The following is a 15,083-nucleotide window of genomic DNA, read 5'->3' as shown; positions in this document are numbered from 1 at the left end:
TTCCCAAGGGGTGGTCTCCTCCTGAGAGACAGGTACCCTGGTCAACTGAACCTTACGGCTGCCACTGGCCTGTGCTGGAGGGGCTGGTTCACTTCTCTGCCCCGCTCACCGGCCCACCAGGCTTCGAGTGCAAACTGTGAGATGTGCTGTTGCATTGCTAGTGCAAACGCACAGCACGCAGTAGGTGCTCGGAAATGTTCAGTGCACACGACAGCTCTGATAAGACACTCCTGTAAAAGGAAGCACACTGCTGCTTCGGCTGAGTGACATCTATTTCTGCAAAGGCAGAGATCCTTTTATGTGTATGCCTCCACTTAGGGCTTGGCTTTAAAAGGATCTCGTTCCCGGCAATCTGACCTCTGGATAAATATGGTGGTGCTGTACTAATTTTCTTGTACTTTAGTGGTTTAAAGGCTTTTTGTTTCCTTAACGAGATAGCTTTTTAAAGGGGTCATAAATTGGGTCTAATGATTGCTGCTTTCACATGCTGATTTAGTGCATCTTTTACATTTGTAATTAAATTTCCAAGTATAGTACCGATGAAAATGGACTCTACCTTGTGCCCCAGAGCACTGACTTTTGACACAATACATCAGTTTGCTTAGTAGTTTAACATAAGTGGTGGTCTCTAACCGATGTGACAAAAGGCATTTACGTCTAAACGCATGTCAGGAAAACAACCAGTTGGGTAGCTCTGAGATTCTGACTTCTTCCTTTCTTATTAAAAAAGAAAATTAGAGGGGCGCCTGGGTGGCTCAGTGGGTTAAAGCCTCTGCCTTTCACTCAGGTCATGATCCCAGGGTCCTGGGATCGAGCCCCGCATCGAGCTCTCTGCTTGGCAGGGAGCCTGCTTCCTCCTCTCTCTCTCTCTGCTTGCCTCTCTCCCTACTTGTGATCTCTATCTGTCAAATAAATAAAATCTTAAAAAAAAAAAAAAGAAAGAAAATTAGAGAACATTGTTAAATGTCCCATTTCTTAGAAGTATTTTCAAGCCACATGGCTCATTTGTATCCAATAATAAAATCGTTGAGTGCTAAAAAAAAAAAATATAAGGAAAGTGGAAAGACTGTTTCATTGTCCAAACCAGCAGAGCAAGAAAGGATTCTTGAAAAATTAAACTGAAACCTTAATATCTGTATCTCTAAAAATTCTTCTTTAACAGAGACATCACTGTTTTCTAAGAATGGAGGTTTCCAAATATCTAGTATTACTAAGCAACTTTCTTTGTTGTAACAGGCGAAAATATAAATGTTTGCACAAGATGTTTGAAATAATACCGATTCTGGGACCTGCTGAGAATTAATTAGGACGGTAAATTTATTGCCTACATAAATAAATAAACTTGAGTGCCACTCCACGTCCGTCATTAAGGGGTTATATACTTTCCATTAAAGAAGACTAATAATAAGTACAGTTTAGAGGCTCGAGGGAGGAGAGAGGGGAGTAGGCTGGCATACAGCAGCTCCGGGGGTGCCCGATGTCAGCTGACCGCCTTCACTGAGATTGCCATGGAAACACCTTCTCCTGGGACGCTGCCATGAGGGTAGGGTGCTTTAGAAATGGTGATGGGGAGCAGAGCCCACAGCGATGGATTTCAGCAGGGCTCACCCCTGTACACATTACAAGGACAATCCATCTTCCAAAGGAAATGATAGCTTTCTAGTGAGTCACCATCAGATAGAGTAATAATGCATGAAGCCTGGCATAATTACAACCCATTTACCTCTACGGAACATTCACATCACTTCATTGTCTCTTTTCTCGCCCCTGCTTGCCTGTATTCTCCACAGAATTAAAGGAGGTGTTTGTGTAATTAATTGGCTACTTCCCTGGCCATCAAGCCCACACCGATTAAAAGGGACTATATCAAACAGCATTAGCGGACAGGCTGAAACGTTCTTCAAACCAGCCGAGCAAAATGAACACATTCACCAACAAAAGGGCAAGAGGCGTTTCAGCCTAAGTCGGGTTAAATGCTTCAGTTTCTGTGGTCTCCCTTGAAACCAGTGAACAGATTTTATGTTTACGCAAATTAAACTTGGTCTTGGCAACCAGCTCCCTGAGTGCTGGCTGGGGTGAGCCCATGTCCCCGCGAACTCACACGGCACAAGCTCATCGATTGAGGTGACTTGCTTAAGCTGTGGGGTGCGATCTTTTCCAGCCATTTATAACAGTCTCTCTAGGATGATTCTCAGAATTAAAGAGGTTGCAATCCAAGTTCTGTACACAACATTACTAATTAGGTAGGTTACTTCTTGTCTGTTCTCCAGATCAACCCAAGCAACCCTGAGTCTCCCAGCTTTGCAAAACATTCAAATTCCGACCCTCCTATGCCCTGTAAAAAATTTTAACCTTTCCTGATGCTGGAAATGCTTTACTTCAATATTACAACTTATGAATACAGCGTAGATAGGTACTCAAGTGGGATGAGGCTAATCTGACAGTAACACAAAATCCAGCTGGCTGAAACCCTATCCCAACTCTGTACTCTTTGTACAAAGAAAGCCACTCTGTGGCTAAGAAAGGGGTCACTTGTAACTTGAATGTCTCATTCTCAGACTGTTGTTTATAATTACTTGACCATGCCATTTGTGAGAACAGGGTTTGCTGAAACTCGTCTCAAAAACCTGTCATGATTTCCTATTTTTATACTTCCTACAAAGAATGACTGAAATCATTGCTAAATGATAAACCAGCTGCATAATTTTTGCTAACGGGAGAGAAAAAAGGTACCGAATTTATGTTTTAATTACATTTTGTTTAGGCTTGCGGGAAGATCAGTCTTTCTTTTCTCTTCTTTTTTTAAAAAAGATTTTATTTATTTATTTGACAGACAGAGATCACAAGTACGCAGAGAGGCAGGCAGAGAGAGGGGGAAGCAGGCTCCCCGATGAGCAGAGAGCCTGATGCGGGGCTCGATCTCAGGACCCTGAGATCATGACCTGAGCCGAAGGCAGAGGCTTCAAACCACTGAGCCACCCAGGCGCCCCCAGTCTTTCTCTCTTGAACATAAACCAATTAATGACAGAGAGTGGGGAGGTAATTCCTGTAGAGATTAACTGGGACCCCTGGGTGTGCCGAGTTACAGAATTTAGGGTGACAGGAATACTCGATACTACTATACGTCTGCTAGAATGGCTATAATTGAAACAAACTGATAGCAAACATTGGTGAAGATGAACACTTATTCACTGCCGGCAGGAATGCAAAATGGTACAGCGACTCTGGGAGACAATCTGGCAGTTCATATAAAGCCAAACTTAGTCTTGCCACACGATGTAGCAATCACATGGGCAGGTATTTACCCAGATGATTTGAAAACTGGGGTCCATACAGAAATCTGCATGTGAATGTTTAGCAGCTTTATTCATAATGGCCTCAAACCGGAAGCAACCAAGATGTCCTTCAGTAGGCAGATGGGTAAGCAAACCACAGCACATCCACACAGCGGAATATTCAGTGATAAAAAGAAATGAGCCACAGAAAGACATGCAAGAACCTCAGATACCTCTTGCTCAGTTAAAGAAGCCAATCTGAAAAGGTTATAAAGTGTATGACTCCAATTATGTGATATTCTAGATAAGGCACAACTATAGAGTCAGTAGAACGATCAGTGGCTGCTGGGGCTTGGGGGAGCTAACAGTTGTAGAAATAAATAAGAAATATCGAGCTTTCCCTCCCTGGCTGCCTGAGGGCTGACTGCCATTATGAAGAACATAGTAACTGTCTGAATCGGGAAGTTCACGACCAACTGACGACTTCAGCAAGAAATAAATGGTCATCGAGGTCCTCCACCCCAGAAAGGCAACAGTACCTAAGACAGAAATTTGGGAAAAACTGGCCAAAACATACAAGACCACACCAGATGTCATCTTTGTATTTAGATTCAGAATGCATTTTGGTGGTGCCAAATTGGCTTTGGCACAATTTATGATTCTTTGGATTACAGAAGGAAAATGAACCCAAACATAGACTTGCAAGACATCGCCTACATGAGAAGAAAAAAGACCTCAAGAAAATAGCAAAAGGAACATGAGAACGGAATGAAGGAGGGCAGGGGGACTCTGAGGGCCAACCCTGGTGCTAGCACAAAGGAGTAAAGATTCTGGGGTGACTCTGGGGATCTGCAGGGACTATGTAGACTATAGACTTTTCATGAGAGGATCAATAAACTGTAAAAACTTAAAAAAAAATCAAGAAGAAAGTACCGGAAGAATTTGGCTATGAAAACAGACTGGGAAAAGAAACTGAAAATAACAGGTATCGGTATAGTGATGGGTAACTTATCAGTATGTAATTATTTGATGCTGATATTTATCTTTATTTTTATGCTAAATTCTAGGTGTTCACAGGAAAACACAGGGTATCTATTCTATAAGTGCTCAAAATTTAGACCACGGGGCGCCTGGGTGGCTCAGTGGGTTAAACCTCTGCCTTCGGCTAAGGTCATGATCTCAGGGTCCTAGGATCACGTCCCGCATCCGGCTCTCTGCTCAGCAGGGGGCCTGCTTCCCTCTCTCTCTCTCTTTGCCTGCCTCTCTGCCTACTTGTGATCTCTATCAAATAAATAAATAAAACATTAAAAGAAAAAAAAATTTAGACCACAGCGGAGGAAACGTAACTGTGGCCTGTGTACAATGAAACATCCAAAGACTAGCCACAAGGCAGAGTTGGCTGTACTTATGCCATTTTTGTTGAGGTGCAGAGTATCATCTCAAGAATGTGGACACCTACTGACAATAAAATCAACACCTCCTGATTTAACTGCTGGTTAATAGAAAATACAGGGACTAGGAGAACAAATTAAATGAACGACGAGGAAACAGACAAATCTGGACGAGACCAGTTCCGGACTCTATAAAGTCAATGTCACGCATACCACGTGTTGGAGGGAATGTGACGAAACCAGAACTCCCATGCGCTGGGGAGAATGTACCGTGGAGCAGCCATTCTGGAAAAGTTTGGTAGTTTCTTACAAATTTAAACAAATGCCGTATGACGGGCTAATTTCCCTCCCAGATAGCCATCTGAGAGAAATAAAAGCATATGCTATACAAAGACGTGCACGCAAATGCACCTAGCAGCCAGATGTCCGTCTGCTGGTGCGTGGAGAAATGAGTACGGTCTATTCATGCCATGGAGTAGGACTCAGCGGGGAGATGAACAAACCAATGACACAAGGTACAACCTAGAGGAACCCCAAGAACACACTGAGTGGAGGAAGCCACACACAGAATATGTGCTGCGGGAGTCCGTGTACGTCAAGTTTCTAGAAAAGGCAGAAGGAGAGGCTGAGGTTGGGAGTGAGGATTTACCGCCAATGAGCACAAGAGAACTCTCTGAGGTGATGGAGATGTTCTGAAACCGGATTGGGTCATGTTTGCACAACTGGGTAAATTTACTAAAAGTAACTGAGTGGTACCTTACGATGGGTGAATTCTATGGTAAGTGAATGTTTTAGCTTGCTACGGCAGCCATATAGGGCCCACAGAACCGATGGCTTAACAAGTTCTGGAGGCTGCAAGTCCAAGATCAAGGTGTGGATGGGTGTGGCTCCTCTGAGGCCTCTCTCCTTGACTTGTGGATGGGCGTCTTCTCCATCCTCACCCAGTCTTGCCTCTTCTTATAGGGACACCGGTCAAACCAGATTAGGGCCCACCCTCTTATAGGGACACTGGTCAAACCAGATTAGGGCCCACCCTCATGACCTCCTTGTAACCTAATTACTTCTTTGAAGACCCAGTCTCCAAACACAGTCACTGTTCTGAAGTACTGGGGGTTAGAACTTCAACCAATGAATTCTGGGGGAGTAATAATTCAGCCGTCATAGCAAATCAAAATTTAATAATGCCATTTTAAAAAGTCAACATCCTGAAAAAAATAAAAAGGCTGTGTGTGTGGAGGTGCAGTTCTGGACGAAAAGAGGTGTGACTCTAAAATATGAACCTAGGTAGTATTTTTAAAAATAGGCATAAGACATTCTTGGGATAAATGAAGAAATTTGAATATGTGCTGGATATCAGATGATATTATGGAAATATTATTTTCTTAGATATGAAAATGGTATTGAGATTATGAAGAAGAAAGTCCTTATTCTTAGGGGAATGCATACAGGATTATTTTAGCAGCAAAACATCATCAAAGAGAGAGAAAACAAATACATCAAAAAACAAACACTCAGTGAATCTAGGCAGAGAGCATTATGGTATTCCCTAATACCTAAAAGGTATTCTTTCAACTTCTCTATACATTTCAAAAATTTTATAATGCAAAGTCAGAGGGATGGGATTAGCATTGAACTCTGAGGAGGCAGGAAGTTCTCAAGACAAGAAAAGGAAGACATCGCTACCAAAGTTTTCCTTTATTCTTTTTCTTTCTTGGTAATTGAAGTAGAAAATATATCCTTCTAAAGCTCACACCCAGTTATAGCTTTTTCTAAGCAAGAAATGGTGTTTCTACTGTTTTCTGCTATGTAAAATCTAGAAGAAAACATACCATAGATTGTAGACTTTTTAAAGTTTGACATGGAAGAGGCCAAGACATGTGGGTATAGCTCATTTAAAATAACAAAGGACAAGTAAAGATCTTTCTTTTCTTTTCTTTTTTTTTAGATTTTATTTATTTGGGAGAGAGTGAGAGAGCACAGGCAGGGGGAGCAGGCAGAGGGAGATGGAAAAACAGGCTACGTGGGTCTCGATCTGAGGACCCTGGGATCATGATCTGAGCTGAAGGCAGACGTTTAACCGACTGAGCCACCCATGCGCCCCGAGATCTTTTTTAAATAGGAGGAGCAAACAGGTGAGCTGTGGGCTAACCAGGGCCTACAGATGTGTTTTACTTGGCTTGCATGGCATTTAATCAGGAGACTTACATAAAATACAGACTTCAGCTTTTTTTAGGTGAATCCAAAGACTTGGTATACTGGACTCAGGCATGGTCCCACAGACCACAGTGGAGTGGTGACTGCCCCATGACAGGGTATATGGGCTTCATTCACTTCTGAATCTGTCAGACTCCCGAAGGAATCTGACATTTGATAAAGAAAATGATTAAATGTTAAGTTGCTGCTTTTGATGAGATCTGCTCTACCACCATCCTCAGCCCTCGTTCCATTCACATGGATGTAGCTAGGGAGAACATTATGTTGGGAGGAAGGTGAAATTGAAGGGAAAGGATCTAGATATGCCAGTGTATCCACATGGGGAAACGTGAACACATAGACGCAAAAATCAATTCTAGGTGGACTGTGCATGTCAATGGGAAAGGTAGAGCAATAAAGTGCTTTAGAATATACTGGAAGAGAATACACCAGATAGAATGCCAGCACAGAATATACCAGAATATATATACCAATATACCAGGTATATATACCAACATAGAATATACCAGAAGAACATACCTTCATGACCTTGGGATAGGGATGATTTCTTAAACAAAAGCAAAACTGCATCAACCTCAAAGAAAAATGGTGGTAAACTGAGCTACATTAATATAAGACATTTTGTTCCAAGACACCATTCAAAGAATGAAAAGTCAAGTCACCGAGTCAGAGAAAATATCTGCAACTTCTTTAACTGCCAATGGCCACTTATGCAGACTATAGAAAGAACTAGAAATCAATTTTTAAAAGACAACTGAATACAAAAATGGGCAAGAGATTTGAGCAGGCATTTCAACAAAAGGTGTCCACGACTCCCAAATATACAAAAAGGTGCTAGACCTTCTTAGTAATAAGGCAATGCAAATAAAAAACACAATCCGTATCTATCAACAAATGAATGGATAAAGATGTGGCATATATATGCAATGGAATATTATTCAGTCACGAGGAAGAAGGAAATCCTGCCATTTGTAACAACAGGATGGATCCTGAGGGCATCACACCCAAATGAAAAAAAAATACTATATGATTTTACAGGACAAATGCTATATGATCTCACTTATATGTGGAATCCAAAACAGCGGAACTCATAGAAACAGAGAGTGCAGTGGTGGTTACCAGTGGCTGGAGAGTAGGGGAAATGGGACATGTTTCCAGAGGGCACAAACATCAAGTTATAAGATGAATAAGTTCTAGAAAACTACTGAACAGCAATGGTGATGATAGTAATACTGTGTTAAAAGTTGCTAAGTGGGTAGAACCTTAAACACTCACCATGAAAAAGAAATGGTGCTATGTGACCGGACGGAGCTATTGGCTAAGGCAGGGATCACTGTGCAACATGTATCAAATCCACCTGCTCTATACTTTACACAGAAACAATGTTACATGTCATTTATATCTCAAGAAAGCTGAACAAAGCCCCCACGATGTGGAGCTACCTCATACCTTACCAACATAGCGAACATTTAAAAGACTGTCCGTAGCTAATACTGGGGAGGAGATGGGAGCAACTGACCTGTCACACATTGTTGGTGGAGGTGTAAACCAGTGCAACTGCTTTGGAAACCTGGAATTATCTATTACAAATTCACTCCTGGGTATCTGTCCAGTGAAAATGTATGCATGTAAACACTAAAAGATATGTATAAGAATTAAAAAAAAATCCATCAACATATGAGTGGATAAACAGACTGTGGTATATTTTCACAAGGAAATAATACAGAACAATGAAAATGAGCAAATTCGAGTTAGATGAAATGACATGGAGAAATGTCACAAATATATCATGCTGAAAGAAGCCACACAAAAAGGGATATGTAGTGTTTTACTTCATTTGAATGAAGTTCGAAATGAGCAAAATTATGTCTTTGAGAAGGAAGGAAGAGATAGTGACCTGGAGGGAACACGTGTGAGGTCATGAGCTCATGACCCAAGCTAAAGATACAAACCTATTAATGGCCTGTATGTTGACTCTGGTGATGGTTACATGGGTGAATTCACTTTGTGATCATTCACCTAGTTCTACCCATAAGATCTGCGTGCTTTTCTGCATGCATGTCACTAAAAAAGTTAAAATACTTGCCCAGATGTGAACAGCTCGTGGGGGGTACACCACATGCCAATAAGATATCTCAAGGGTTTGCTAATCCAGTGATCTCAGATTTACTTAAATTACCCCAGGCCTCATGAAAAAGTTTGAAAATCTCTATTCTTATGGGAAGCCGTCACCAAACATGGAATAAAACAGCAAAGATATATTAAGTTCTTGTTCAGACACTCATTTCAAAGAGAAATTGGACTAGGGCTATTTTGTATATTGACACAAGATATTAATAATATTGTTCTGACCTGTTAGAAAGATGGTTTAGGAGTACATAATGGGGCAATGGCAGAGAGAAGATTTCCAAGCCATAAAGTGAAAAATGGTTACCTTGAGTTTGTTGTTTTCTGTCTTTTTTATTTTAATTTTAGTTATCTTTAAGTGTTTTTAAGTCTTTTTTTTTTAATTTTATTTATTTTAAAGAGAGAGAGTGTGTGTGCAGAAACATGAGAGATCATGTGGGGGGAGAAACAGGGGGAGGGCAAGGGACAAGCAGACCCCACACTGAGCGTGGGGCTCTGTGTGGGGGCTTGAACTCATGACCCTGAGGGCATGACTTGTGCCAAATCAAGAGTCAGATGCTCAACTGACTGAGCCACCTCGGTGCCCTGAAAGGCTGTTTTTAATTCTGCAATATGTTTTGCTTTTAAGTTAACAGAAACTCACTAGAACAATACAACAGATGATGATCTGAGGAATTCTTATCTTTAAAAAATAATTTAGGGATACGGCCAGAATGTTGACTGCAGGGTAACAGCCTCCTGAGGTGTTGCTGATGTTAAAATATACATGAAACAGATTTTCTCACAAGCAATCAATGAACTTAAAGTCTGTGGACTTCTCTCCCTCCTCTAGAAAATCATACGTACGTACCAGACATTAACATATACATGATAATTTGAAAACATACACTAAACCACCCACGCTTAAAGAGGAACTCACAATGGAGATGATAAAATAATTAGAATTGAACAAGGACAATACCACATATTATAATATGTGATGTTCAGCTCATGCCATTCCTAAACACAAATGTATCGTCTTTGATGCATTTTATAAAAACTAAAATTTAGAAACAAAAGCAGCTAATCCCTCAACTCAAAAAGCTAGAAAAAAGAACCAACAGAGTAAATCTAGAGACTGGAGAAGAAAAAAAAGAGCAGAGGTCAATGAAAAGGTAATGAAATCAACAAAACAGGTCTCCAGCAAAACTGACCTTGGAAAAAATGAGAAAAAGCACATTTGATCAATATGAAGGACACAGAGGGTATGTAACAGAGGTGCAGTGCAGAGCTCTCCACCTGGGGCCATCCCCAAGGTCACTGGCTTCCCTGAAATCAAGTGGCCATCCTGGTTTAGCTAGCGGCTTCTTCTCCCCCGAGGAACAGCGGAGGGCTGCCTCTCCAAGCTCAAGGGAATGGGGCGTACTTTTCTTCAGACGGAGAAAACAAACTGACTGTAGGTGTTTCACATGCCGGACGGTAATGGTCCGTGTGTCATCAGGTGTCCAGATCTCCCCTGGGCTTCAATGATCACCTGCCTCCTTTACTTCACTTTTCTCTTTGGCTTACTTTCCCTCCTCTACCCTCCTTCACAGACAGCTTTCTTCCCCCACCACCGTTTTTTAGATTCTATTTTTAAAAAGATTTTATGTATTTATTTGAGGAAAGAGTGCAGAACGAGAGGGAACGTGCAGTGGGAAGGGGCAGAGGGGGAAACAGACTCCCTGCTGAGCAGGGAGCTGGATGCGGGACTCGATCCCAGATCATGACCCCAGCAGAGGGCAGACGCTCAACTAACTGAGGCACCCAGACGCCCCTCTCCTCCCCCTTCACTGAGGTATATATAATGTGCATTCAGCAGGGCACACAAATCTCAAGGAAACCGCCCAATGAATTTGAATACATGCATACCCAAGTGTGACCACCACCAGCTCAAGCTACGGAGCTGGTCATTTCCAGCCCCCAGAAGGCTCTTTCCTTCCTGCTCATATCTCTGTGTCTCTGCTCTTCCTTATGCCCCAAATACTTTCCCTCCAAGTAAACATCTGCCTCATTCTTTAGCTCCTTCACGTCTCCGCTTGAATGTCAGCTGCGGAGTGAGGCCCGATCACCCTATTTGTAATTACAACACCTCTCACAGCCTCTATCTTCCCTCCCTAGTCTGCGTTTTCCCTTATCCCCTGATGATGGGTTATATGACGTGTGTGCGTATAGACACGCATGCGTACATGCACCTTGACACATAAGCCCAGAGTCCGCTGCTCACCACCAAAGTTCCATAAGGGCAGAAACGGACCATTTTGACCCTTCCATGCCACAATACCCAGAGGTCTGGCACATAACGAGTCCTCAGTGATCACTCATTGAAGGAAGACTTGAGTCACTGAGATTGTAAACGCTGTAATGAGACAATCCGGTCGCAGCGGTCTGAAACCCCCAGTGAAGGCAATTCCCGCACCGCTGTTCTAACTCAGGCGTAACTGCTCATTACGCGAGTCTCCTGAAGTCTCTGTTCATCGCACCTCAAGATCTAGCAGGAAGAAACGAGCATGAGGATGCTGCCGGAAACCACTCTCAGAGGGGACGTGGCCCTGCTTGCAGCCTGTCAGCGAGGAAGAGGCGCTCGCTCTCTCCCCAGCACAGAGCCGGGTTCTGTAGGGAGGAAGCAGTCACTTACCCTGTCACAGCCGAGTCCCTGGACGTTGGCTGATATGCCCATTAGAGTTAAGGCCTGGGATACTTAGGTGCTACTACTGCTTTACACAGTTCAGTGGGTTGGGAGGTGTAAAGACGGTAAACCGGTTGAGTACTTTTTACGGGGCATTAGGAAAACAACAAATATTCACCCTGTGTTGCCGGCTGGAAGCAGTTAAAGCCCTGGTGAAGACTAGGTTTAGAAGCTGATCAGACACAGAGCCAAACGAGAGCCTCGCTGAAACTCTCGCCCGTGACAGGGATCCACGAGTGCGATCCAGGTCCTGTTTGACAAGGACTGGAATCCTGGAGACTGTAACAGGAGTCGGTGGGAAGGGTCCAAGGCCCCATGGATGCCTGAGGAAGCTGGCCTATTTGAAGCACTTCTCTCCTGATGACCCACCCCCAGCGTGATCTGTGACCAAGGTCAAAGATGACTTGGCCTAAGGACAGTGGCCAAAGACTGTAGAGAGAAGAGATCAATCATGTCCTAAATGAGCTGTAGTAATTATCCATGCTACACTAGGGAAAGTCAGGGAAGAGGATGCGCGTAGACTAATGAGTACTTGGGAAGGAACTGCAGTACCGATGTGGGTCATCGGAACCGGTTGCCATGGTGAGGACGCATCTGGACACTGTTCCATATGTTACTGCAGGAGGACACCCCAGTGGTTTACTGGGCTGGCTGACGTAGACCCTAGCCTCGCGCTAGCCTGTGCTGTCTGGCAAGGATGGTGACTGTCAGGAAGAAGACACTCAGAGAGTAGCGGAGCCCCAGAAAGCGGCAGGCACTCGACTCTCCATGCACTCGTGCTGCTCAGGGGGCTCCGGGATAACACAGGCCCCGAGGGCTGCCTTAAACGCTGAATGGTAGCATTTCTTGGGTCTTTGCAAGATTCTTCTCCCTTACTACCATGTGTAATCTCATTAAAAACAAAACATTACTCAAGAGAGTGTATGGTCACAATCTGTTCCTTGGAGCCAGAAAAGCTTAAGTGAGACAGGAAAGGAGCCTGTGCAGGAGGAGTGTGGGACCCTCAGCTGTCTGTTCTCACCGACTACTCTTACTTCTGAAAACTTTCCAGCTTGATTCTAAAACACGGCGTTCTTATAGTTCTCTTCTTTCCGAGAATAATTCATAACCTATGGAACTGAAGGGAAGCTACAGCTCATTCAGCACAGGAAAGAGAGAGGCACATGGAGGCCCATTGAGAGATTTCCTTCTTACTCCATTTCCTTCAGCGATTCTTTCCCCACCGTTTAACAGGGAATGTTCTCGAATCATCTGCCCCCTTTATCTCTCTAGACTCATAATTTCAGCCTCCAATTATACATGGATCCACTCTTAAGTTTTTAAGTGCTGAATTCTCCCCCCCCCCCCATAATATTAGACTTCCAATTTATCCGTGGAATGTATACTTCCAAGTTTCACCAGCACCTGAAACTCAACATGGTTATAACTGACATTATCTCCTTTCTCCCTTCCCACTTTCTGCATTACTCTTATTAGCATTATCCATTTTTAAAAGTTCCTTGTCTTAAGCTGATTTTTAATTTCAAAATATTCTGATCATGCAAACAGTATAAAGAATAAAATAACAAAGACTCCCGTTTTCAATTTCAACACTGAACTATTTGGCCATATTTGTTTCAGACTCAAAAAACATTTTTATAGATATGGTTGGAAGTCCCCTATCCCATTCAATCTGGTCCCTTCCTTAAGAGGCAGCCACTCCTCCGAGGTTGGTTCCTCGAGGTTTTGCTCCCCAAAAGCAGATCCCAAAAGAAAGGCTGATAAACACAGAGGAGTGATTTGGAAGGTGCAGGGATACTGGCAAGGGTGTGGGGAGGTGGTCCGAGTGTGGGAAGACAGCCAGTGGGGCCCAGTGTTAAAGGAGCTGCCACTGTGGGTAAGCTGAAGGCAAAGTGAGTTCTGGCAGCCTAAGGGCAGCCTTTTGACAAGAATGTTGGCTGACGGAAGTTAGGCTGGGGTGCCCAGAAATAATAAGGGAATACGGGGGACATGGGCAGAGTACTGACAGCATCTGTGATAGTGTGTGCCCATTCTTTTATTTTTTTTTAAAAGATTTTATTTATTTCTTTGACAGAGATCACAAGTAGGCAGAGAGGCAGGCAGAGAGAGAGAGGGAGAAGCAGGCTCCCTGCTGAGCAGAGAGCCCGATGCGGGGCTCGATCCCAGGACCCTGAGATCACAACCTGGGCCGAAGGCAGAGGCTTAACCCACTGAGCCACCCAGGTGCCCCGAGTGTGCCCATTCTATTGACATTGCTTACTTCTACTGCAATTGTTAAAATCATTAATTTTTATATTAGATGATATTATTGATAACACTAACAACAATGATACTGATGACTATAAATACAGGCAGTCAACATGAAAAAGGATGGTAGTTTGGGAAAATAACAAAGAGTTGTTTAGCTATTTACTGAATTTGTATCAAGTGCTTTGATTGATCTGCCTCTTAATAGGAGGTAAAGAAATAAAACGCCGGTCACAATTCATGTTTTGTTTGGTTCCACACTTCATTTGACTTTGACAAAATCTGATTTTCTCCCGTACCTTCCTTCATCTCCTACTTTAAGATTGCAGTGATTAGGCTTAAACGATGATTGATATGTGAGATTATAAGCGTTTGCTAAGAAGACTATATACAATCAAGAAGGTCTTAGAATATCATTTTCTTCTTAGCTGCAATCTATTAGCCTTTCTATTGAAGAGGAGAAAGAGATGCATGTGTGTGTACAGGGTGGCGGTGGGGGGGCGTGTAATGGAGACAAAGCTCAACCCCATAATCAGCCCTGCAGTGATATTCTAAATCATTTAGCAAAGCCAGGAATAGTTTGCCTTCTCTGTACCTCACAATCAACAGGACTCCTGATTTAACAACACAGAACTACAAAACAATATGTTTCCTGTTCCCTCTTGTAGAGACCAGAAGGATTTAAAATAATCTTGAAACGATATTCCTCATAGATTCTATTATTGGACAGACAGACCTCCTTCCTTAGGAACTAGCAGACAGAAAAATCACCTGACACTTGAAAAGATCTTGTAGTCAGCAGGATGTTTCTGAAGAATCAAAACAGACAGTCACTTATAAAGCAGACCACATACAGCAGGAGGAAAATTAAAAAAAAAAAAAATCTTATATTGAGATTCAAGGAGATATCCACCAAATTTCGTATTTCAAATGAGAAATGATTACAGAACTTGAAAACCCCATGGAGGACAACTGAGTGGGTTTAGATCAGAGGCAAAATATACTGGTGAAAAGAACTTCCGGAAACAGCATAAATTTTACAGCTGAAAGAGAGATAATGTTTTCATGAAGTAATTCTCTACTGTTTTTCTCCTAATTCCATTTCTCTATAAAAACAAACCT

At 42.7% G+C, this 15,083-nt stretch overlaps 1 protein-coding gene across 1 annotated transcript in view; it reads right to left on the bottom strand.

Moving 5' to 3' along the window:
* MYO1D (myosin ID) overlaps nucleotides 1-15,083 on the bottom strand; it is a 339,305-nt gene that overhangs the window by 113,672 nt on the left and 210,550 nt on the right. The window lies entirely within an intron of this gene.

This window comes from Meles meles, chromosome 18, assembly GCF_922984935.1.
Source record: "Meles meles chromosome 18, mMelMel3.1 paternal haplotype, whole genome shotgun sequence".
Lineage (NCBI taxonomy): Eukaryota > Metazoa > Chordata > Mammalia > Carnivora > Mustelidae > Meles > Meles meles.
This window is presented reverse-complemented; position numbering and strand designations above follow the sequence as displayed.